The sequence below is a fragment of the Syngnathus acus genome, chromosome 4, assembly GCF_901709675.1.
Source record: "Syngnathus acus chromosome 4, fSynAcu1.2, whole genome shotgun sequence".
NCBI classification, from domain to species: Eukaryota; Metazoa; Chordata; class Actinopteri; order Syngnathiformes; family Syngnathidae; genus Syngnathus; species Syngnathus acus.
The window spans coordinates 8,722,400-8,749,996 of NC_051090.1; the positions used below are offsets into that span (position 1 = coordinate 8,722,400).

At 38.9% G+C, this 27,597-nt stretch overlaps 1 protein-coding gene across 1 annotated transcript in view; it reads left to right on the plus strand.

Annotated features, from left to right (window-relative positions):
- The first annotated feature begins 23,750 nt into the window (after window positions 1-23,750).
- nr5a2 (nuclear receptor subfamily 5, group A, member 2) overlaps window positions 23,751-27,597 on the plus strand; it is a 67,646-nt gene continuing 63,799 nt past the window's right edge. The window contains exon 1 of the mRNA XM_037249628.1: window positions 23,751-23,762. The gene's annotated coding sequence lies outside the window, so the exon portion shown is untranslated. The remainder of the gene's footprint in view (window positions 23,763-27,597) is intronic.

Genomic DNA, 27,597 nt, shown 5'->3' on the forward strand with positions numbered 1-27,597 from the left:
AATCATCGCAGTATCTATTGTGCCCTTATTACTTTTGAGGTTGCTCAAGATATTTTAAGGCTTAGTCTGCCATGAATATTTAGTGACAGGACTAAATATGTGATTTGCTATTCAAAGGTCCTCTCAAGAACGGGCAGCCCGTTTTTATTATTTGTCCTCTGACACTGTTAAAAAAAAAAAAGAGAATGCAAATCCCAGAAGGCGTCTTTCTTAAGACCATAATTCACAGCATGATTCAAAGTCAAGCTTTATATAAGGGGGATTTAGCTGTAATGTCATGACAGTTACCCAATTAGGTCATCTAGGGGTGAAGTCATCACTTGGGGCTTCAGCCTACCATGAAACTGGGAATGCTTCGAGCTCCTCACTGAAGGAAAAAAAATGGGTAAGATAAGAAATATGCAGCACCACTGATGTTGGTTCGATTGACATTTATTGTGATACATCCATATGGGCAATTGGAGCAATACACTACCAATAATACTAATATTCATTAGCAATTAGGCTTTGCATTATTTGAATGGGCCTCAGTTTTTAAGACATGGGTGACCATTAAACGAAAACATAAGAATGAGCCCACTTTTCTGATGATTTGCTTGTTTACAGAATTTGGATGTGTCACACAAGAGCATCTATGTCTGCAATGAATTGCTTCACTCCTCCAACTGTCTTTCTTCTACAGACGTTGATTCATTGCTGTGACTACATCCACTGATAATCTAACAAGAGTTTATTTTATTTAAATCTATATTGTTGATGTTTTGTTTTAGTAACCTCAATCACATTTTGTAAAATACACACCCACATTGTATGTTTCAGAGAAGCTGATGGAAAAGTAAACACACTTTTGTAAATAATATTTGTAAGTACGAAAAATCCTCGTTTAAATTGAGTAAGAAATTGCACAAACTAAAATGGAACATTATGTACACCACAATTCATTAACATTTATTTTTGGGCTTCAAATGTTTTTTATATTTCACATTTATTTCATCTCTGTTCATTAGCTACTTTTAAATTATCTCCTAAATGCACCACAAACATCCTACTCCATCCAGTGGGAAGGCAAACTGATTGAATGGTGAACATTAAATAAATGAAATAGTTAACTAACAAAGCATTGTGCCTATTTAGAATAACACTCAGTCATTCCCTCATTATAAAGACCACTCCATAATGATCCCATTTTGGGGACTCATTCACTGAAATAATCTGCGCCGAGAGCAAATAGCCTGCACCCGGTGATTGACTTTGCCAGACATTTTCTCATTTAACTTGCAGTGTATAACGGCAATTACAGTAGGTTGACTTTAAGAAGAGAGGATAAGGACAGCGAATGCGAGAGCCAGAGAAAGAATGTTCTACCATAAAAATCACAGTCTGCACAGTTCATATATCCATAATAATCTATCTCTCGCTCTCCCCCTCTCTCTCTCTCATTTTATATATGTAGTATACTATCCTGTATATCATAGGTGTCAAACTCAAGGCCTGGGGGCTAGATACGGCCCGCCGCATCCTTTTATGTGGCCCGCGAAGACAAATTGTACATCGACTTCATGTGTCGATAATAAATTAAGAATTTAGTTCAGTTTTAAAAAAAAGAGTTATTGCTATCAATTTTTATCTCCATTCATTTTTTAAAACATTTTAACCGTAAAAAATAGTTTGACACCCCTGCTGTATATCATAGATGGATGGACAGATAACTTTACATGTTTTCTATTATATTTTTCTCATAGAAACATTTCTGCAAAACGTATCTGTTAGTTTTAGTTCTGTCCACAAACACCACATTTCAGAGCTGTTCTATGAGTCTAACCCATGAGTGACACTCTTCTGCAGGATTTTATGAGCTTTTGCATGAAGATTAAAACCATTTACTTGGCACGCCACAGAATATCATAAAGGCACCCATGCTCAGGCCATTTGCATCTTTTGCCTTCCCCGAGAAACAAAGGCCTGGATGGCGATGCGTGGTGGAGGCGGCTTGGACCCCATCTGATCCTGACATACGTTGCGCAATGTTGCCTGTCTCATTAGGATTCACATTTCAATCACGCTTGACTAGCTGTAAAATACGTGTCAGTTCACATGCGGATGCACAACATGCACATATGGATCCACTTTTACATGGTAATGAGGTCATTTTATAATAAACCTGTGTAAAAAGTCACAGCGAGGGGTCATGTGGGAAGTTGGGAAGAGTTACTCATTTGCACACCATTAGTTGTAGAACTTGCTGATTTAAAACTGAATAAAACACAGTTTGAACTTCACAACCTTATGGTATCCATGCACGCTATATCACAAAGTTAGAGATGGAGACATATGAGAGGCAACATTCCTCCTGCATGCATGCGCATATGCTTGCACATGTGGAATGCACATCCACACGGACCACTGGCATGCATGCATGCACACGTTTTCTGATGGCTCAATACTCAACCAGACGATTAAACTATACAGACTAATAATTGTTCACTGTTGGATTTGTTTAACAAAGATTACAGTTGTTGTATTAGTTTTAATCTTGTTTAATAATATTATTTTAATTGTTGTAAAAACATGAAAAAAAACCTAAAACTTAATTAGATACTATTGCATTATATAATATATCTAATAATAACCCATTTAAAACTAGGCTCAGGGTCAAACCAGGGTTTTAAACTAGAGTTTAATTTATAATGCACAGTATCAGTCAGTATAGGTTTTGAGTTAAATCAAGTTTTAATTAATCTGAAAAACCACCTCATGACATCAGTCAAGAGATAGTGAGCTACATTCTCATTAAACATTATTCCACTCATATCCAAGCATGAAATGGGGGTTCCGAATTTTGAGGCGGTCCTGTCCTATTAAACATATAAAAGAAAAATGATTGCCCTCATGTTCATGTTTTCCATGATCAAGGGACATCCTATTCATGAAAATGAACAAGTTCATTCAGAAAGCATAGAGAAAAAAAATACTATATTTCACTGTCGAAAAGCTTCCTGCACCTCAGATGAACATCATCCCTCGTTTGGTTATAACACTAATCAACCCCTCACCATCAAACCGGAAACTGTCTCAAAATCCAAACCGCAGTGATTCCAGCAGCCTGTCCGCCTCACTCACATCTTTATCTTTTCTTCTGTCTTCTGCAGAGAGCACGTACGGGAGAAGGGGCTGCCTGTGGCGTGTATAAGAAGGAAACGTCCAACTTAATATCCTGTCTGGGGTGTCTACGCTCTCCATCGACCTCTATCAGTAGATCAGGTGGAGGGACGACAGAGCTTCAATCATATCTGATTCTCTTTCTCTTTGCTCTCTTTTTGCATGGAACATGTCAAATAGCATGTAGTAGAAAAAAGCACATTTGGTATCATTTAGATTTGGAAACAATGCAGAGAAGATATTTGTGAAAGGGCAGTGATGAAAAATGGTACTGCACCACGCTGACTGTCGGATATTTTTTTAAATATTTCTATATTTACCTCAACAAAATAAAATATATATTTCTGGAGATACATGTATTTAGCATGACAGACACATGAGTGTTCTCCACTGAATTATTTTAAAATTCATTCCTTGTGTAGGCACACATGGAAACTACTAAAGCAATATTGACACAAAATGCCCCAAACCAACACACACTTTTGTAAACAAATCTTCAGCCAATAACTTGCTTATTTAGTCTAGTGCAGACAGCATTTTTTGACAGTTTAATTGAATACATTTTAAATTGGCCGTCTTTCCTATTCCTTTCGGTGACCAAGAAAGAGAAGAAACAAAGCTGTGAAAAAAATTGACAAAACCAGAAGAGAAAAAAAAAGGCAAAATGATGGGTCCATAACTGCCAAAATCCTATTCATGTCCATCTCCACCCCGCCTCATGTAACCTTCTCATTTTGTAAACTTTGGGAATGTTTATAAAACGTACTAGCTAAATTCTACGTCTCTCTGAATTACGCAACCCCCGTCCCCCTTCCCTCCTCCTAACACTGTCAATTTAACACCAAATTCATACTGACAATGCCAGAATGAGGTCTATTCAAGGGTGTGACAAAGTGGCCATCATACAAAGGCATATTTCAGGGTTTGCGACGTTTTTGGAGTATATTATTACCATAAAATGAATGTTCCAAGACAGAAGCGTGGGTGTGAAACTGTCTTCTTGACATATTGTTTGACAACAAATGGAAAATAATGTCATTTTGCAAGCAAGGATAGTCAAAAATAACTAAATGTAATAATATAGATTGATGATTCTTGGAGGAGAAAATTAGGAACTAGTTTAATTTTACAACCTTTCAATCAATGCTGGCATTTACTTGTGTGAAAGAAAATGAATTTGACTTCAACATTTGAAATTATAGCCATATCGGTTATTAAATGCAGATTTCCCAATGGAAAAAAATAATTGACATGACATACAATTAGAGATGTAATTCATCGACCATTATAAGCTCTATGGGAATCTGTGCAGATGGAATAAGCCAAAGTCAAAATCTAGTTAACAATATAATTAGGGCAATGAGAGAAGGATGTATGTATCACCGTAGCAAAGCGGTTACATGAAACCTAGTTAGGCTAAAGCACAGGCTCTAATCAAATTATAATATTGTTCGTGTTGTTTACTTTTTTTTTTTTTTACTTTTCCATACACTGTCAGAGGAGCATTTGCAAGTTTGCACCTTTTATTGCTCAAGGTTTCGGGGTGTCACTATAGGTCAGATTATTATTTTTGTGGATGAGTCTTTCTATTTTGTTTTTTCTATTCTTTTTATTTTAAGCATGCTGGGCTAGTCTAGGTATGAGTGGTGGGGAAAGTTACGGGTGGGGGCTAAGGTTTGTGTTTGGGGCCTCTCATACAAAAACCAAAACAAAAAGACAGCCTTGGTCATCAGCATGGGGTGCAAAGTGCAGCTGCCCTGCTAATGAGATTTTAAAACAGGTCATAATGTCCCTTTAAATTGCCCTTACATGGAGAATTATATGCTTCATGCGTTGATTTATTTAAATGTGGAGGGAGATTCGGTGAATGTACTGCGTTTGTGTGTGCGTGTGTGTATGTGTGTGTGTGTGTTTGACATCAATAGCCCGCAGCAAGGAAAAAAGTGTTCTCATTTGTCAACTCTCATGTACAATAAATCAATAAAATCGTAATGATAATAATAATCATCATCAACCTGTTAATAAAAGGACATTACTAATCCATGTTGCGTATTTAAATTTCCCTGATTTATGAATCAGAAATTAACAAACAAATGTTATTAAAAATTTTAAAAACATTTTTTATTAAATATAAAACATTTTTAATGAAAAAACATGTTTTCTATCAATTATCAACCCAATATTTAAGTACAGTATTTATTTGAAGAATATGAAAATAAAGTAAAGAACAAAAGAATATTAGGAAAGATTTTGGACTGACAATTGTCTATTTGTCATCAAATTCAAATGCACCAAAAATGTAAGAAAGTAAATGGGGCCTAATTGTTGTTGAAAAATTAATTTATGTCAAGGGGTATATTCATTCTAATGTGAGTCAGTTTGAGACATCGACTCGATTCCAAATGTTTCAAATCTGTCTTGGCATAGAAATTGAGGTGTTAACTGTTAAGGAGCTTCTGTCAATTTTCTTTGCATCAGTTGGCAGCATTCTATTAGTTGTCAATTCTTCATTAAAATTGTCCACCCCAAACATCACACTTTTTTCATTTTGCATTCATAGCTGGAGCTGCAGCAGTACTGTATTATTTTTATTTGCTCTGAAGTCCATTTTGCAAGGAAACAACTCTGACTGAATTACTACTCCGCTCTTACTGCCGAGTAAGTGCAATCCATTACTGGCTTCATTAATTCAAAAGCAATGCACCAAAATTAACATTGCTCTCAAGACTGCTTGATTTACCAAACTCCATGTGGTCATCAAAATTCATGAAATTAGTCAAAATTATAATACTACTCGAACAATTAGAAATTAAACATTGCTTAATAACAATAAGATTCCAGGCATAGTGTACCATGAGAACACAGCCAAACACACAAATGAGTTCCTTTTCTATTGATCCTCACATCACAAAAAGACAAAAATAGGTCATGTTTTGATATAACCACTGCGTACTTACAAATCAAACGCAAATACACAGAAAAATTCGGAGGGTGTTACTCGGTCTCACGTCGTTTCACGTCGGATGAATATCTCAATGTACAAGGCAAGAACGACGTTTTCATTCGTGTGTGCGTGTGTGTGTGTGTGTGTGTGGGTGGGTGTGTGTGCATGTGTGTTTTCGGGAGAGGGGACTGAGGCAGAGGGTTACAGGCCTGCATGAAGCCATCCTTTGTACGTATGATGCATGCTCTTTGTGCGAGGAAATTGAGCATCAGCATGAGAAAAGATAGCGAGGCCAGCATCGCTGATCATTGACACATTGTTTAAAAGGCCCATAGATGGAAAATGACAGCCAGCCTTTCACTTGAGTCAAATCACATACAAACACACCCACACGCAAGCCGTGTGGTAGCATTCATGGCTTTCAGCGTGCTAAATGGCATCACTTTGTCGTTAAATAAAAAATAAAAAAGTAGTGCCATAACATTTGTTCCATGTCAGTTTTTTCAGAGAAGTAAATGTACTCAAAATGTTCATTGCTGGTCTCTTTGATCTCTCCAGTCTTTTTATAACGTGTGTGTCTGTTTGCAAACAGTACGTGCTAGTGTGCTTCCTCTGTGTGCATGTGTGTGTGTGTGCATGTGTGTGTGTGTGCCAGCATCTGTAGCCGTCTAATTAGAGACTGCGTCTGGGCCAACCTCTTGTTTTTAAGATCCCTCTTTCAAAGCCAGAGATGGAAAAGTCTTATTTTTGGGCCAGGAATTTGTCGGTTTATCCGCAAAGCACCCATAACTGAAGAACAAGATTGCGACACGAGTGACGTGACGTGTTAGCTTGACTTTTGTCGTCACAAGGTGAGGTTTTGGCGATGGCCTTCCATCTTTATTGTGCTGAATGGTGACACTTTGTGCAAAGCTGTTTTTTTTTTTTGGGGTGGGGGGTACCAATAAAAAACAGGGCTGCCTCCGAGTGGAAGATAGACACCCATTGACGTCTGATTGAGGACTCTCAGGAGTGAGGATTCTAAATGATCATATAATTGAAATCAATTCAACTCATATTATTGTCAATGTAGCACACACAACATTTTCATCTCACATCTTACCCACTTGCACCAGTCATAGTACGACACCCCAACATCGATGCTCCTGCAAATGTTGTACTACCTGTGTGGAAACAATGAAATTAATTTATGCATTTTAATTGAGCATTTTATGGGTGGTAGAATGCTGGATCTACGGTTTAACATGTAAGGCCTATGCATGCCTTTCCTCTTTCTTTCAAGAGGCCAAGCGTGGACGGACAACAGAACAGTTTAGGGCGTTTCCACTGCTGTCACTGCGTTGAATAAGAAGATGCTGCTCTCTACTGGCATGTATTATGATAGCAACTAAACAGATAGGGTCTCCGAGTCTGGGGGTAATTATGTATATAAAAAAAAAAACTAAAAGAAATAAATAGGTGGTGAAAGTATACATTGTAATAAATAAACAAATAATGTTTAAAAATGATTTATATTCTTTATTTTAATATTATTTATTTATTATTATTCCGTTATTCTAATTGAAATATTTAAAATACAAAGTTGTATTGTAACATTATTATTTATTATTTTATTTATTTAACCATGAGCTGTCATCTTACTGAGGTAGAGGCCTTTGTGTGTCCCATTGATTCGAGGAGCTACGTCACCCATGAGAGGCTCTGCAAACCAATGTATACATTTTTAACCTCATCTACAAATAACCAGGCCCATCTATACTTGTTAAAAAAAAGCCAAATGTGGCCCTTAGGCACGAATGCCGTGCTTGTGTGTTTTTGCTGCAGTACACAGTCATGTGTTTAAAAATCACTTCAGACCGTTCTATATGGATCTTGCACTCTTTTCTCTGATTTCTTCCCACATTCCAAACAAACATGCATGCAAGTTTAACTGAAGACTAAACTGTTCATAATGTGTGGATGTCAGTGCGAATGTTTTGTTTGTCTATATGTATGCAACTAATTGCGGGTGTACCCTACCTTAAACACAGACTCAGCTGGAACACTTTTTATGAAAATAGATAGATGGATGGTGGCTGCTTCTTCCATCTCATCCAACCACAGAGCCATTGTCTGCAAGAGGCGGGGTGGTGGGAGGGGGTTTAGACAGATGAGAACCAGCCAGGGCACGCCACGCTACTTCACTTTCCTTCTCCTTCAGTCTGACAGGACCTGAATTACAATAAATGATAGCCCTCCTTGGTCACAAAGCGTTTTGACCTACCACCGTCACATTCTGTACTCTCACCCACTGCAACCCCTCTTTAATGGGTCCCACATGGGCGGCCAAGCTCCCTATGGACCCCGCTGGCAGTGAAGGCCGCTCTCACTATAGTGAAAGGCCTGCAGAAATACATTTTTGTGCAAATCTATGGATGTGTCATCAATAGAAGTCACTCATCACTGTCTCGGGATTATTATTAATATACTGGACGACAGTGGAAAAGGGTCATGTGTACTTCTAAGTAAATGTAGAGTAAATATAAAGCTTGAGGGGAATTGGAAGTCATAATACACAAGCCGGGGGTGTGGCAACTGCCATCAGTGTGTTTTTATGAGCCCCTTGATATTTTTCAGATGACACCTTCATACATTTTTCACCTTCTGACCTGTTTTATTGCTGCAAATCTACATTTAATCACAGTGCCAATAAAATATTTTTTTCCTTAAAGGAAGGACGAGATTGGACATTTGAGGAGAGTCGCTGACCTTCCCGCAACCTGCAGTGCAGGGTCAGTTGTGTCACCTTCTCATTCGTCATAATATTTGTGTGTGTGCACTTGAGTCTTCTACTAGAAATGCCACACACGCGTTTTTAGTGCACGTGTTTAGAATTTGTCCCAATTAAAAAATTTGTGATTACATGTAGTTTCTGTAATCTTCATTGTGCCCAGCTTAGTAAAGTTGGCAAAAAGCACGGATAGAGTATGTGTGAGTTAAGAGGTATGACAATGTCTGTAAAATGAAATAGTGATGAAAAAATGTGGTGACTTATGTGGTGACTGAATTGCTTATCTGATCCGATCTGTGTTTTCAGGTCAATTTGTTGCCATGGTGACAGTGAATGGTCAGTGAGAGCACATTACCTCCTCTTGAATGCTCACCATTGCTCAGTTTGCGCAACGAAGGCAGTCTGACAGAATCATTCAGTGACATTACGGCTGGCTGGATGCTGTCCATCTTTTATTCAAGCTGTCAAAATGTCAGTTATTGACATTTGCATCATCCAGTCACATCAATGGCAACTCTAGGAACAAAAATCTATCACATTACTCAATGCCAATACACACAATGGCAATACAGGTTGATTTATCGGTTGACTAAACAATTGAGAATTTGAGCTATGGCAAAAAAATAACTTAAAACAGTCTCACACGTTCTCTGGGTCGAGGCTCCTCATGACAGACGGTGTTGTAAAATCATTAGCATCCTGCCATAACATTTCTGATAATCTGTGCACAAAATGTGGAAACAAACATTTGTTGCTTAAAAGGAAAAAACACAACTTTGACTGTCATAAAAGTGATTCCAAAATATTATTTGAAACACCACATAGCTCCTACATACCGCTTACATTACTGTTTATTTTGAAAACATGACCAAACCTGTCACTCTTAACAATTGTTGGTGCATAAATTGTTCTTCAATTCAATTCTTGGATAAGCCATGTGCTGTTGGAAACATGCCTAAAAGGGGACTGTTGGAAACAATGACTTATGCGCTCATTTAGACTTGAAAAAGGTGACGAGTTCCTGACCTACAGGTGCCCTTGCCAACAAGCCTTAGTAAATAAATAAATAAATGCTCAAATAAATGCTTAAATAAATAAATGCTTAAATAACTAAATAAATGCTTTAAAAAAGTTTAAACAAATAAATAAATGCTAAATGCTTAAATGCTTAAATAAAAAAAAATATAAATAAATAACCCAGGCCATCTCCTGCATTTTTCGTGCCTCATCATAGCAGACGTCTGGGCAAAAAGTGATAAATCATTTGTGAGTATAATTTTGTACTGGTTCTCTGGCATGTTATCTTGTGATTCTTCTTATAGATCTTCAAACTAGTTTGGATACAGAATGTGGTGCACTGAAAATAAGCCTTTGAATGAACAAATATGGTTATATAATTCCAACTACACACACTGTGTATCATTGTTGAATATTGTGAGTGCTTTATGCTGCTAGCAGTAAATGCACATTACTAAACTTGTGTACCCACAGTGTGGCAATTTTATGTCTGCCGTTAGATGGCAGTATTGTGTCATTAAAGGCTCTCAGATTTAAATACCGTTTTCATAACTCAACTCAACTCAACTTTTTAATAAAAGGTTTTTATGGAACACTTAAAAAAACAACCACAGATGTAACAAACTGCAAATCAAACATAAACCATAATGAATATAATAATAATAATAATAATAATAATAATAATAATAATAATAATAACAATAACAATAACAATAATAATAATAATAATAATTCGGATGTGTGAGGGGCACCTAGTCGAAGGGAGATAAGTAATAGTAAGTCAAATTCAACAATTTTAGCAACAATTCAAATTTAGTGCATCAATACAGACTGGTCAAGCCTCACTGGAGTTGATTTTGACTTTGGAATTGTCTAAAAATCCCCTCACCCCCACCCACCTATTCCGCTAAAGCTACTACCATAGCAAACCTTCCACACCCCGGTCAACCAGGTCCGAAAATGGCCATGTAGTCTGAACATTTAAATTTTCATTTGTTTTTTTATGTCTGTTGCTCAGTTTTTTTCATATTGAGAGAGTGAAATAGCTATTACGGGTAGTACTGCCACGCATACGCCAGTATCAGCCAGAATGGCCGTGAAACTTTCTGAGGCCATACACACTGCTGAGCCATGTTATGGGTATAGTTTTGAAGAAATGTATCTGTGATGGATATTTTTCATTTTATTTGAGTCTCAATTTAGTCCTTGATAGGCTAATGATTTGTTTTTCCATTCATTACTCGTATTATTTTTTTTCCCCACAACTAATTTCTTGGCCTATCCTATAACTATTTTTAACATGGATAAGTGTTTGCTTATTTATTTATTTATTTAATTATTTATTTATTTATTTACTTGGCTTTAGTATATATAACAGATGAACACATGGGGGTACAACAGAGCTTGCAAACAGCTTTCTTCTATTTTCTATTTAGCTCAATCCATCCAGGGTCACATATTTGTCTTTTCACTGATTTAGGATGAAAGACAGACAACACCCTTGAGTGGTTGCCAGTCAATCTCTGGGTAATTATGAATGGTGCATGGAGTGGAAATCAAGCAGATAAATCAGCAATGCGAGCGCCATTAACCATAAGAGGCAAACATCCCTAAAGGAAAATAATTAAATCCAATATAGTTTTCATCTTTGCTATAATGAGACACAAGCTATGCAGGGTGCACATCAAGTTGAACAAAAACAGTCACTTGTGGCAACAGTGCTGATCCATCAAGGATAGCTGCTGCACCTTTTACCCTGAAAATTCTGCCAACTCAGGAGGGCAATTAACACCTCTGTAGCCTGGGTCAGAAACAAGCTGAAGATGTCTCCCCTGTGGAAACTGTGGTTGACCACAGAGCTCTTTGCTGATGCTCTGCTTTACATGTTAGAGCCGAACTTGCGTGCGTGCATGTGTGTGTGTGAGTGAGGCAGAGAGGGAGCGAGAGAGAAGGGAGGGAGACGGTGTGAACGGTGTGAGAGCAAAAAGAGTGCGTGTGTCGGTATATCTCTGGTGCTTTGCGTCTGGTGGTGTGTGTACCGGGCGCTGACAGGCGATGAGAGATGTGCAGGTAAGGTGCACTGCAGGATAATTATGCATAACCTCTGGAGAGTTCACACTTGGGTATTGAGGGTAGTTTTTGTTTATGTTAGACATTCACCCCCCCCCCACCACCACCACCATCATTCACATGAATGAAATATCAAATGTACCTCTGTGGCTCGTGCAAGGCTGAAAAGAGCATTCATCTGCATATTAGGCAAGAGGGAAATGTGGTCACGTCTTTGCACTCCAGACACACACGTTTCCGAAATTAATATGCGGCCGATAGACTGGGAGAAGAGGTTTCATGAATATTCATCAGACTTAATGTGGATGTCTACAGATGAAATCACCGTCTATTAGAATAAAACATAAAACAGTGGTAATGTGCTTAATTGGCCGGGGTCCCATGACTGTATAAGGTTCTCATTTTATAAATGCTCTACATGTCAAAGTCCAATCCACCAGCCGAACCACTTGCATATCAAAGTGTCTGACCTTTGATCAAGGAAATTTTCCCCACTCTACCAATTATCAAATGATGTACAACATGTCAGATTCACCTACAGAATAAAAAAAAATCCATCAGTGTAACATAGCTTCCTTTTCCCGGTGCAAACTGCACAAAGTGATTATAAAGGGAGTACACAATTTCAACAGTCAGATCATTTTGGAGGCCAGCGGGTTTCAGGTGTTGTTGCCCATGCTCATAAATAAATGCGGGGGAGATTTTAAGGGGTGGTGGGGGTAGCAGACGTCTGCCGGTGGTTGCCATCCGTCACAGCTCCTTTGCAGACTTGTGCTGGAAGCCCAAGAAACCCGAGCCTCTATTAGACAAACACATGCCACTTCCAAAATAACAATGCGCTGTGACAGTGTGAGGACAGTGACTGGAGCTGTGTGCGCATATGAAAGGCATGCTGACACTGATATGTGCTGTACAACATGTTACCAGAAGCTGTTGTGCAGATCAACATTGGCTCAAAACAAATGAGGTTCTGACATAATTAATTCCGGCTAGAAGTTTGAAAAGCAATCGAGTATAAATATGGGGTTCAAATGTACTTGAGAAATGTTTTTGCCAATCAGCTCTCTCCATCCTCATTGTCTCAGTGGTCTTTGTATGTCATTCCTTGTTTCCTTTTACTCTGTCCCGGGGCATTGTCAGTGTGTTATCTCATGTTGTCTAAGTGGAAGTAAGGATGTCCCCTGTGTTATCCAGTACCTCACTTTGCGTTTTAGTTTTTATAGATTCCCCTTCACTTCTGCCCTGCCTTGCCTACTTCCCAGCACTTGGTTCTTCCTGGCTTTTGCCCCCACTCAACTACACTACAATAGGTTACTGTGGTGGAGTGACAAAAATGAGATGTTTAACTTCACAAACACAACTGATGTGGAGTATTCATATTGGATTATTGTTCTGATAAAATGTACTGGGCCTGACTTACCATCTTTTCAAATGTAATGTGGACATCAGCTGGAGGGGGAAGTGTTCTGTCATCTTAGAGCAGGTATCTTTCAGCAGGCAGGATCCTTTCGGGTTCCAGGCGGAGGAAGCAGCCTTGACCAAGCCCTCCTGCTTCATGCAGCTGTCCTGCAGGGGGTAGGCAGTAAATCTACACGAGCAGTTTACACACACACACACACACACACACGCACGCACGCACGCACGCACGCACGCATGCATGCACACGAACACACACAAACACAGATTGGTAGACATGAAATTTTTTGTCCATTTCTCAGTAAAAGCAGTAAAGTGCAGGCCATACTCACTTAAATGATTTTGTACCGATTTAGAAAAAAACCTGTAGACATTGCATTTGCAGTTGCTTAAATGTTTACTCGTATATTTACACATAATTTTCTAAAGTTTAGACCAAATTGGGCTTTTTATTTTTCGAAGCAGTTTTATAGGAAATTGAACTGAATGTTGGAGCAGACATTTAAAGTTACATAGCCTACAATGTGTTATTGCACACACACACACACACACACACACACCACACAGGAGGAGCGGAGACTGCGCTCCCCCTGAAGGCCTGACCTCTGATTTTCTTGTAGTTGCTCAGATTTACAGGTGCCACCGACCTTTGCATCACAGGAAGTCCCTGGCTTGCCTGGGCCTTTACTCATCATCTCCGCTTCTTCCACCCATTGCTCTTTCTTGTCCCTCTTTTGGTTATTTTCAGCCATCTCAAACACTGCCAAAAGTGTTCTCAAATATTTTCTAAGTCATATTCTCACAGGATGAGTTTAAAGAAGAGTAGAGCTAATCTGTGAGCAAACAAATGGAGAAAGAAGATGACCCAAACTATGAGAGAATAAGAATACATGTAAAAACAAAGGTGCATGCTACAAGGCTAGGAAACATGGTGGATAGCTGAGCAGATGATGGTGAAAATTTGAATAGAGCCCTAAAAGTCAATAAGACATGATAAAAACTGAAGGAGAATAAAAGGAAAAAAATAAACTTTAAATGAATTAATAAATTAGTAGGTAGATGAAAAATCCGAACGAAAACAAAATATACCAGTCAAAACCCATCTTTTATAATTACACTGTTTCCAAGAGCATCAGTTAAACAGTACATCCATTTTATGAGCTTATTGACTGTCTTTATAGGTCTTCAGTCACAGGACGGTTGTGGCCCGGCCCACCAGAAAGATTAGTGAAAATAGCCTCTTATACCTAAAAGCCAATTACACCGCCATTCTTGTAATAATGAACTCATGAACCCAGCTCAATTGAGAAATCGGAATCAATAAAGACAGACTGAGAAGACAAGTGGCACAGTGAGCCAGCTTCAATATCAGCTAAGGGAAGCTTCCACAAACAAAAATTTATTTGGATGTCAATAGACTCCGCATGAATCCGTCTCACCCGAGCACACTTGGCTTGTGTTCCTTATTTGCAGAGATAGATAGTGATAGAAATAGAACACAAATTCAGCTCCTTAAGATAGATATTTATAGACGTTTTTCAGTAGGATGTCATTTTAATGACAAAATAATTCATCTTTGATTCGGCTCGCCATTTGGAAATTGTTCATAATGCAACTATTACTCCCTACAAACTGAACCCAAAGATTCAGAGGTCCTGGGAAGATAAGTTGTTCACACAAAGAGGCACGCGTGCACAAACACACCTACACACACACACACACATGCAAGAGAACTAAATGGAACCTAACCCAAAATGGGATCAAAGTCCATTAACCCCTGTAGTCCATTAAGGAGAATTAATTTGCCTGCATATCAAAACGCTATTAAAAGACTGAGGTCAGAGTCAAACGGGGCCAAGATGCTATTGATTTTGGAGTTCACATGTCTGCGCAGACAAATGGAATTCCGTACACAGACATTGCCGTCTTACATCACTGTAAGTCAGCGGGAGACGGACATGAGAAAATTGTGCTGACAATAACAAGTTAATGCGTGACATCAAACTGTAATTACATCACTAAATGTTTACACAGCACGTTCTTGGTCATTAAGGAACTTTTTTTAATTATCCCTTCAAAACTTTATTATTCCACTTGAATGAAGGGATGCTGGACTGGACTGACTTTTCCGGTCCAAAAGCTGCTTTTTGTTTTGCTCTTCGCAGTAAGCTCACTGTGTGCCAATTCGTGGAATTCTATTGACGCACCTTCGCCTTCTTGATGACACACATCCATAAGTTCCATAGTTCCCATTTCTGAGTTTGATGTTTGTGTGCCATTTTAAACAGAGATAAGATTATTTTGTAAACACATACACACTGTGTTTAACGATTCAGGGCCTCAGACCATTGAAAGTTTCCTCTGATGTGGACTTTATTGTGCTGCTTGTCCTTTTTCCTGTTAAACACTACCTGGCGCCTTTTTCCTAACATGGGGATAGTGGCACGGGATCCTCAGGATGGGACGTAACCGATTTCAGCACTTCCTTGCGTCATCTGTCCCTTTCTGTCTGTAGTGCGACTCTTGCATGTTTTATTGTGAGGCCTGGGTAAGGGTAAAAACAAACAGGAGCCCGGCTCAGAAGCTTTGATCTCCCGTTTCCTGGTTCATTTTTTACGTCTGTTTCTCACAGAGCATTTTTTGTTCTTTCACTTGATTACCATACACTTCCTCACACGTTTTCAGTCCGAACTAAAAGACAATACGTTGCAATATAATGGTCTCATCTTGCAGGAAGCTATTAAAGGCCTTTTGGGTTATTGTGTCCAATGTTTCTTTGCATTCTGCGCCTCATATAAAGTCATTGAAGAGCAATACAACATGAAATATGGATCTTGCTCGACGGCAAAATGCCCACATTTCACATTATCGTGGGTCCTATGGGGATTCTTCTTGCTATGTACCTAACCAACAATTGCAGAGAGCTTAGTCAAACGTGTTGCTTTTCTGTTACAATGGTTGCAAGTCCAGAGGCTAGAAATTAATCAGAGTCCGGCACTGGGTCCGACTATTGGGATGAACAGCTGGTCCCTCCCCTTGACCCATCTGCTCAGATCGAATAAAAAAATTTTTTAAAAACACCTTTAGCAGAACTGCTGTTGTATTTGCCATGATGCTAGACATTGTTAGTTAGACTTAAAGCAGGGCCTGGTTCGTGTTCCAGCTTGAGTTTGATATACGATACGAGAGTGTTTAGGATAATGTTAGACACCAACCACATTTGAAACTTTCCGGTTTCTTAACTGGGAGTTCTCTTAAGGGAAACACTTGCTGCCCTCATCCTTCCTGGATTGCTGACAGCATTTCAGGTCACTTAATTCAATTCAGCATCCCACATATTGAATATCTACATGATACTTAGAATCTTATATTGTCAAAATATTTGCTCAACTTAAACAATGATATATAGAATAAGTTGAAATTCCATTCAGAATGCTTCATTTTAGATGAGATCCAAAACAAGAACTTTAATTATAATTATATAATTCTTGACAAATTTAGATTGATACAATTATAAGATTTATATAGTTAGTGAGATTTGCTTTTCTAGGCCTTAGTAAATAAAGAATTAACAGTACTGAAAGTTTTTTTTAGATTTTTGACTTGTTTTCTTCATCCAAAAGTGGGGCAAATATTAACAATGCTACCAAAATCTGGGTATAAAATAAACACTTATTCTAACCACCTATGTACTCTAATGATGAGATTTTTGGCTAGTGTGCCACATGTTATGGAACAGAGAAAAGAGTTTTTGCTTCAAATGTAGTTCTTTAAAAGTTGGACCAGTCACCTGTCATTACACATAGCCTTGCATCTGCCAGTGAGGTTCTGGTATCAGAAGCCGTTTAGAGAACATATGGCGGGATCTGAGTCACATCACTTCCTGACCACATACACAACACATGTGAAATAATTGGAGCATGTTTGGGGGTATTTAGACAGACATACGAAGAATAAAGGCTCCTATCCAACATTAAACGGCTGAGGGGGCGAAAGTGTCAAAGAAATGGACAGATCGAGTGGGTAGTCTGGCCAAGTGCGTGTTTGAATGTAACAGTTGGGGCGCTGATGACAGAGTGGTCTTTGGGAATTTAAGAGTGAGGGCTCAGAAGTGGGTGTTTCCCCCGACTCAGAACTTTGCCAGGAAGGAAGGCTTTGGCTTTCAAAGCGTCCACAGCTTTATTTATATTACATATTTTCATCGCCAGCACTCTTTTCAAAGGCAGGAGAGGGATGTTTTTCAATTTTCAAAACTTTTTGGGCTCGTGTCTTTTTCCCTTCGCTGTCCACTATAATCTATTTGTTTCCGGAGTGTGTTTGACAGAAGTCTGCATGGGGGATTGTCAGAGTAAAGTCAGAGTAATCAACATTGCGTAATTGTTTTTTGTGCTTCACCTGTTGTCCAGTGGGGGAAAGAGAACTAAACTAATTGAACAATAGTTGAAAGGTCTGTGTGTTGAAAGATGTCATCAACACACCATGAAGACGTTCAGAACTTTTCGTCAAAGTACCCTTTGTTCTTCTTTTATTATTAAAACCAAATGCAATGTGATACATAAACCTAAAAGTTTTCCCAGGACGAGGCACCCGGGGCATCGTTAACCATCATTAAGACGAGACAGCTACTGATAAATTAGTCATCCATCAAAGGCTCCCATATTATCTTGTGTCCCCCGATCATTATTGGAAGCAAACAATTGTGTCGCCTGGTACTCGGTCAAACTCCCACCATGTCCCATTGCAGCTTCCTCCTGGGGATGAGACACCCACACGACCAATCAGTATCCGTGCCTCAGTGGAATGAAACAATCAAAGACGAGGCTTCACTCATCTTGTACAACATGTGAAGAAAATGTCCAGCTCCTATCCTAGATGCATGGAACTTCCTGATATGCAGTTAGGTAGATGGTGGTCTTAAGGAAAGTGCACAGAGACTTCTAGTGTATTTTGATGACATACATAAATCAACAAGTTGCAAATTGGCTTATTTAATTGATTTAATTAGTTTATCTACTTGATTGAAAATATTTCAATATTCTGCAACGGGTCTATGAATCACTGCGTGGTTTGGGTTCTGAATACATTAAAGAAATTCCGATTGAATATACTAAACCCAGTAGAGCGCTTAAAAACCTTTTACCCCGTAAATTTGATTGATTTTGGTCTTTTTAGCATTTTTAAATCAATTTCAGAGTCTTTTGTTAATTTTAGAAATCTACCTTCATTTCTTAACTTTTACGAATTTCTTTTCTTTTCTTCTACTAATGTGTTTATATGTCCATGTCCATTATTTTAGTAGTTTTAGTCAAATTTTGGTCTTCTCGAAATTCTTGGTTCTCATGAACATGCATTTATAGGGGGAAAGGATGAGACGAGATGGCTTGGTAAGACTTAGAATTGGGACTCAGCAAAATGGTGACATCAGGTACCCTTTAGCTCCTGTTCCCATCGGTGGGATACTTAATTAATTAAGAGGGGCTTGCCAGTTGTCCTGGGACTCTGGGGTAATCATACAGGGGAAATAACAGCATGTGGAGCTGTGTGGCAGTAGCAGTGAGAATTCCCTGATGCTGTTGTCATTGTTGATTAATTTGTCTGTATAGATCCTGACACCATTATGCTTGTGTCCCGTGTTTCATTTCATCACTGTGTGGGAAGTGTGTGTGTGTTTAGAGTGAATCGCAGCGTGCCTGCTATTAGTGTGTTAACATGCCATACAATGTGTAGCAGCAGCAAGCGCATATAAACAAGATGGTGATGCCTGATAAGAAAAGGGGACATTCCTGGTGACAAATGTATGATGGCGTCCTGGGACAGGGTGGCAGCGGGTGGCTCTGTGAGGAAGTGTATTGATTAGCCTTATTACCCAAAGCATCCGTCTTGGGAACGGCAGAGAGAGATAGGAGGGGTGGGGAAATTAGCCGGACACCACCACTGTTGACGGACTGATTACTCTAGGGGCCCAGACGAGAACAAATGGACCCCACATGTCCGCACATACATGTGCGCTCACACATGTACCCACATGCAAATTGTCATTGAGGCCTACTTATATTTTTGTATTAATCTGGCACAGTTTTACGTTTTAGAGAATGATCGTGTGCAGTTTAAAACATGACACACATACACATAGGATACAAAATTAACCTATTCTTCATAATCTAAAATATTTATTTATTTATTTTTAATTTTTTTATTTATTTATGTAAATTTTTGCTGCTGACATCTTTTCCTTCCTGTCGCACATCTTCCCGTACTGTTAGTGCAACTATCTCAATTGAATTTGCTTGTCATTTTTTACTAGGCCACATTCTACCAGTGTGTGCGTGATTTACTTTATTCATTTCCGGCCATTAATCTGTTTGCCTCTCCACGCTACCCTTCAATTTTGGTGTTAATCACATTTCGCTGTAATGATCTATCTTTCAGGAGCTTATTGATGAAACCACCTCAATTACTTAGCTCAATATTTCCAACATTAGTTGGCCTTAGAAGTGTTGCACGCAGCCATTTATCTGCATGGGTTTTTAAGAGGTATAAAATCGGCTGCAAAGTGCATTCATATTTTATTCTATTCAGACGTTGCTTAGCTGATGGGTTGCCGGTAATTCATCCCCCTTAAGTAGGTATAATAGCCTGATGAGCACAGACGTTCCTGATAGGAAAGTGGTCTCTATGGAAGGGCTTGCTGAGCCATAAACAATTCAATAACCAGTTTTACTGTCAAGCAGCTATGAAATATTGTGCTTGTTTTCTTACACAGAGACAAAAATGATGATAAAATGCTTTTTCTGATACTTTTGGGTTTTTTTTCACCGATTCTGCATTATCACTTCTTGTTTGTGGCTGATGGGGGGGAGATTACTTTTGTGAAGTGCTGACTTGCGTGACACTCGGTATGTTTGGGTCACCATTGGGGTGACCATCTTGGTACTGTAAAGATGAGGTCATTTTATTTTGCTGTTTCACATTTTTCTTCTCAGTGACCCAAACAGCAGCACATAAAGGTATCCAGCATTATCACCAACAACCTATATAAACGGGTTCCTTCTTTCAAAATATATTGAATAAATAATATTGGTCATTGAAATCAAATGTTCACCACTATGAATGATATTTTGATGCATTGAAGGCTCTATGTAATGCTTGTGTGTTTATTGTCCACTTAACAGAGGAAGATAACAATTTCTAAATGTTTTCTAGTGGCATTATTCTTGGTTAAGATAAGCTCCTGCTTTATTAAGGCTCCCCAGTCGGAGGAAGACGGTTGTTGCTATGTTAGAGATCAATCAATAGCCATCTTCCCATCACCTTACTGTAAGCATGCTAAAGTATTTATGAATTAATTGACTTCCTTTATCCGAAGGTAAGAAGCGTATCACCACATTGTAAACTGTGGTGTGCTGGTCAATTATGTTTGTAACAATGCTTTGTGCCAAAAGTAATGTAGTGAGATAAATTGCATAAAGTTTGAAAACCTTGATTTCCCACCAGTGGTGGTCAAGCAAAAAAAATGTTTGCTCAAATTATCTCAAAATAATCTCAGGGGACTCTTTAATTTGCAATTAACTGTTAAAGAATTTGGATTTTTCAAATTATGCCAATTTCTACTACTGATTCCTTTTCTTTTAAAATGGTGTGTTCAGGGCAACCACTCCACTTTCTTTCTTATGACATCACATACACATTTGCCTTGGAAGACACTTCACCCTTGGGTGGTATTCAAAAAGGCGAGGGGGAAACCTAACTTTTTAAAATGGGAAACATGTTGGACAAGCCTCTTCCCCTATTATGGTCAAGTGACTGTGGGAGGAGACCTAGCTGTGTAACTAACCACCTTGACATAATATTGTGGTTTGACCAGAACTTATGATGGTGAGGTTGGATAAGAAGAAAGAGATGCTGGCTGATGGAGGTTTGCCTACAAGCTAAAAGTTCTCCGTGGCTTTTTTGGAAATACAAGAGGAATGTGAACACTTCTCCTCATTTGCTGTGAATGGAAATGTGTCATTAAGTGAAATATACAGATTCCGTTTGCGAGCCGTGTGTGTGTGTGTGCTTGTTCATGTCTGTGTGTATGGGGGGGGATTCTGCTTTGGCACTTAACCACTGAGTTCACCACCTTCCAGCTGTGATATTAACTCTTCTCTTTTAGGTGAGACCACACGTGAAGACCTTTAACTCCTGAAAAGTGAAACCAAGAGTATATTTAGGGGAAAAAAAAACCTCTCCTGACTGTGACTTTTCTTGCAGAGATTGATGATCCCTCATGTCAAGACCAGTAAAAAGTACACAAGGGCGGAGTAACATGAAATACCTTAATTATCGCTTCATTTTCTTGCTGCATTTTTGGTACAAATGGATGAGAATACTGTATGGACTTTGACTGGAGTCCTCATACCCAATTCCCCAGACCAACTTAAAAGTACGGGTGAGTGGAGTGAATGTACAGGGCCCCCCTCCATCTGCACTGACCCTGGAGTTGCATCTCTCAGGTCTCCCCGAATTACTCATTCCGTGTCTGTGTTTTTAACAACACTCATTTTCTCAAGGGATATAGAGTTCAACTTCACTAGACGAGTTGTCTAGTGAAGTGAATATTTTGTGAGATAAAACATGTCTTTTTACATGTTATACCTTTCCTGAATTTAAGAGCCTGATAATAATAATAATAATAATAATAATAATCATCATAATAATAATAATAATAAAGTTCACACTGAATGTGACGCGTTTTAATATAAGTTATTGATAACCCATGTGGATGTAAAGTGAGCATTTGCGTGTTTGTGCACTTGACAACATTATCTGCATCCTCTGTGGGCTAGGCCACATTTCCGTCAGGACATTTCCAAAATAACTGACCCATCCCCCTTTCCCTCCTCACACCCTGCATACTCACACACTTGTTGCTTCCTTTTAAACAGAGCAGCGCATCGATCAAGTCCTGGTCTGGGTTTTTAATCTCTTCCTGAGATAGCCAGGAGGAACCTGAGCGGAAGAACATGCAAATCGTATTGAAAGCATTATTTTATCTTGTCCACGTTGACGTATGCAGAGTCACACAGACACATAAAGTATCATGTCAGAAATGCACACAACAAGATCCATTTGGTGAAAATGTTATGAATTGTTAGAATTATTTACATATACATGCAGAGACACATAATCAAGAAATACACACATCTTCAATATACGTACGCACAACATATGAAAAAAAAAAACTGCTTAAAAAAGCAGTTGCTGCTTTGCTCAAAGACACTTGGGACAAAAAATGTCTCTTTCAAGAAACCAGATCCAGTTCCTAAGTATCGTACGTAATAAACATTTGTTTTGAATAATCCGGTCCCTTGTTGGTCATGAAGGAGCCAGCTTCCTGTCCAACCTAAATGAGCAACTTCCACCCCCTATTGTCTACATGAACGTATTTCTTAACATGATTGGATAAATCTGTATATGTTTCCTGACAGAAGCATATTTTTAGAGAAACACTTAAAGTGCAAACCTACATTAAAGTCCCCGTGGAGGCTAATAGTTTGAACCATATCAACAGACCATTTCCTCTTGCCAGTATTCCGAATAATTTCCTATTGTCTGTCTGGTTGTATTGTTCGAGCAGCGCAACAAAGTTCTTCACTTACCTGCATGAAAAACACATTTCACCCCAGCTACCTTTAACTGATGATATATTGTTTGTTTTGTCCTTCAGGGGGACCAAAAAGCTAGAAAAAACTTTTCTGACAATGTTTAATGGTACAAAATAAAAGTCTACTTGCAGTTCTTTCTAAATATGCTTTGTGCGGTTTAATTTTCTGCATTGAGTCCAGCGAGACTATTTCTGTTTCAGTGTTCACCCACAACGGCACAAACGTCCTTTTTTACACATGTCTTTTCTACATGTACTGAAACTGTGGCCCACATTTTTGAATGTATTTGCTTGAAGTGTTGTTTTCCAAATACAGAGATTTTTTTTTCTGTTTTGTATCTATGTTCAAATTCAACAGGCATATAATGTAAATAAAACATAATTACTTTGGATAGACCCGTCAAAAATCAGAAGACTGAGAAATCAAATAAATTTAATTACTGAGTGTGTGCTGATTTATAAATATAAAAATATTTTCTGCACATGTGTGTTTTGGCCCAAAATGGCCGAATGTTCAGAATGTCTCCAACATCATGGTTACGGCAGAACAACATCAAAACATAAGCAGATGTTTTACTGGCTTGAATGTAAACAGGGAAATGTGTTTTACATGTTAATACTGAACTTGCTTGATTCATGTCTTTCACTTAGCACACACAATAAACACATGATGACATGCCAAAGCCTGCCATGAAGGTTGATCTATCTCATAATTAGGAGAGAAGGTTTTTTTTTTTAAAGTCCTCATCACAAGTCCTACAGCTCCCAGCTATAAGAAGCACCAGGCTGGGCTCGTTTTTCTTGACCCACAAGCCTGTTCAGATATTTCCTGAGGAAAACACACCACCTCAAGCTAGACCGGCCCGCTCGCTGCTGAGGCAGCAGCAGTTTGAGCCCGCTATCCACCACAGTCTCACTCTCTCCCTTTTATTTCCTTCTTCCGCTTCTTGTTCCTCCTGTGTCGCACTCAGGTTAAGCCACAGTCACTTATTTTTTACTTTGCAACCATTCTTCTCTAATAGGACTTGATACTATTACACTAGGCAACATTAGACAGCAAATCAAATCAATAAAACTTGCTCTTAACATGTTTGAGGGAGACCATAATTAATTTTACAAGTCATAGGAAACTACAGCATATTCGGGTCTGTTTGAACAGGTGTCTTTGTAACTTGGGAGCATGCCATAACCATAAAGTGATGGCTGAAGAAAATTGGTAATAAGTCTTTAATTCCTGAAATTGTATTTAATCCGTTCAGATTGCCTAAATGTAATAGGATATTGACTGAAACATTTAGTGCCAATGTTTTTCAAACCGTAAAATAGTTTGCTCCAACATTAAATCATGCTCACAAGGTCAACTGGAAACCAGATTGTCTGTATATGTATAAATTCACGTGTGAATGGTTGTTTATCCATATTTTTGCTCCTGTGGCTCTGATAAAGTAGATGAGTAGATTAACAGATAACATCCAAATATTATTTCCAAGCCATGATGGCAAATACCACTTAGGTTAAACAAGCATATGGGATTGAGAGACGCATAAGAAGTCACGTTAATAAATGAATGCTAAAAGTGTCGGCATAATAACATAATGTCAAATAAACATCGTCTGATCATTTAGTAATTTTTTATTTGACATTGTCATTGTATGACCTAGCACTTTGCCATGCTGTGATTCCCATGCTACAGAACGAGACTTGACTTTGTCTGTTGACCCAAATGACTCCTTCCAAAAGATTGCAAAGATGATTGAAGAACCACATTGTTTAAGGGTTGATAGTCCGCCATCTCCACACATAGGGGCCAAATCACAAATATGCCATTTAGGTGTTATTTTAACACAAACAAATTGAATTTGTGGCATGAGAAATGAAAGTGCATTTTATAAATTTGCCCTATTAATCATTTTGTAATTTTGAAATGGCAAGCTATTTCATTTTGGATCAAAACTATTCAGGTCCTGATTGACCCAGGACCGCTTCTCTTGTTGAGGCCAGAGCAAGTCAAGGCAAAAAGACCCATTACATCGTGGGGTCTATCTCACTTGGCGTCAGGACCATCCCACTTAGCATGAAGGATGACTCTATCTGTCCCCTGTCTCATTTTGCCTGTCCGAACGCCCCAATGGCCTGAGACCACCTGCTCATCGACTGCAGTGATTTGTCAAAACCTGATCCCAGAGATGATAATTGATTTAATTGGAGCTGATAAATGGCAGTCCTTCATAGAGTATGGATCATAAGTTGGTGACAGTCTGGGGGATAATGAGGAAAGTTTATGGGTCAAAAGCCAACATGATCTTGCTGTGGGATGGCAAAGCTGTTTGTGAGGTCTATGCTAGGTACGTATTTTCTTAAATTGCTTCGGCAGGGCAAATGGCAAATGATGAATTTAAAAGTGCAGTTCAACTCCAGCTAGCCTTGAAGTTACAGGTGTGTGTGTGTGCGTGCGTGTATATATATATATATATATATATACATATATATATACATATATACGTATATATACGTATGTGTATATAAATATATATATAATATATATATATATATATATATATATACATGTATACGTATACACACACACATACACACACTCATCTACACACACGTTTGTGTGGATGTGGGGGCTGATGGGGGGACACGAAAGGAAAGGAAAAGACGCGAAAGGAAAGACAAGAACAAAAAACACTTTGAGAAGAAGAAGGAAAAAGAAGGTGAAGGGGGTGAAGAGAGGAAAAGATTGCCGGGCCAAAAGCACACGGGGGCCAAATAGGCGAGCTGAAGAACAAGAGCAAATGACTCTAGGAAGTTAGTGGTGAAGCTGAAGAAAGAAACGGTGAGTTTGTAGGGTGTGGGCTGCCAGGATCCGATTCCCACATTCTTCCTATCACCACACCTAAGTCCTTAATTGTGTGACCACAGACAAAGTAGTGCAGAGACCGCAGCACTCCTGTTGGCCGACGTTTGGCTGCCGAAAACCTCGCTGTTTAAATTGGTTGGTGATCCTGTCTGCATGCGAGTGGGCTTTTTGGAGCGAGCAAGAGGGAAGAAAGGAATGAAAAATAAAACCAGGCAAAGACAGGAGAAACAAATGGGAGAAAATCCTTTTCGGAATTTGAGCTTGGCGAGGGCAACTGAGAAAATAAATATGTACAAAGTTTCCTCAAATCAAATTACCACCACACCATCAGTATGTCAAATGTTTGAGAAGGAGAGTGGCGCCTAACATTTCAATTATATCTTGTTAACATATACTTGAATGTAGTTTATCTTCCCCACTTGGTCAGATACTGCAGCCAAGGGATGAATGAAGTTTGCACATAAACACAATGTGGGTATCTACTTACAGCTGGTGAAACGGTAATAAGCAGTGCAAGAATTGCCCTTTACAGTCACGCTTTGAACATGTTTTTTTACATATGCAATGGATATCAGAGTGAGAAAACTATGTCTAAGGGTTAGTATATCAGGGGACAAAATGATAAGCCCGACACTTATGCATATAGGCTAGCTTGGATTTTGTCATCAAAATGAAAGCACCGTTCATTGAGAAATAAGGAAACTGTTGGTAAAATCTACACAACACATTGTCAGTCAATAGGGACTCATCCCTAAGGGGACAAACAAAGCAAAACATTGCACAAGACTCATTTTATAATTAATATATTTTATAATTCAGTAAAATATGGAAAGGCCAGTGGAAGCATGAAGGGGTGGCAGTGGTCAGGTAACTCGATCATTTTGCCCTTTTTCCACACACACAGCAGACATTTTCAGCACTCCTAATTTCCCACAAGAAACATAACAATGAAAGGGTTCAAGTATAATCACATGGGCCCTCACCTTTAAAACAAACAAGCACTTGAAACTGGCGGTTGCTGCTGAAACACTACTTCATTACACACCCATGTATTAAAAAAGACGCTACAAATGTTGAGAAAGTGCAGGGCAGCAGAAAGGCTGGGTGTTGTGAAGTGTGTGTCGACGGGTGAAAGAAGGGGGCGGGGTGCTATCCAAGACATAGAAAACTCAGTGAGAACATTATTTTTCTGGAGGTCAACAGGCCTCAAAGCCCCAACACTGCCCCCCACACTCCCGAGTCCACTCGACACGCCATTCCTGATCAATAAACCTCTATTTTCTCCCCCACACAAGGTTTCCCATTCAATACAGCTGCCACTGGCTTTAAAAACATAGAAGCATGATCCATTTATTATTGGCTCTTACTATGATCTATCTCCTCACACCACCGCCGCCACCACCTCTTTATGTTGCTGCCTATTGGGGAATGGAGTTGGGTGGGGGTTCTTTTCGTCTAATGCACACACTTTGTATTGACAGGCCTTCAGCGAATCAGTCGTCACACAGCGTGTGTGAATGCAGCATTGAACCAAATTAGATTCAGATGCTTCTTTGCCGGTTCTTCAAAACAACAGACACGCGATGTTTGTAAAACCGTCATTGTGGTGTTTTAATAGCAAAGTATAGTGACGACTTATTACAGAAAGTTTCTTTCGTGGGTGGCCAAACAGAACTGAATCTATGAAGCGTTCCTGAGAATTAAAACTTTGA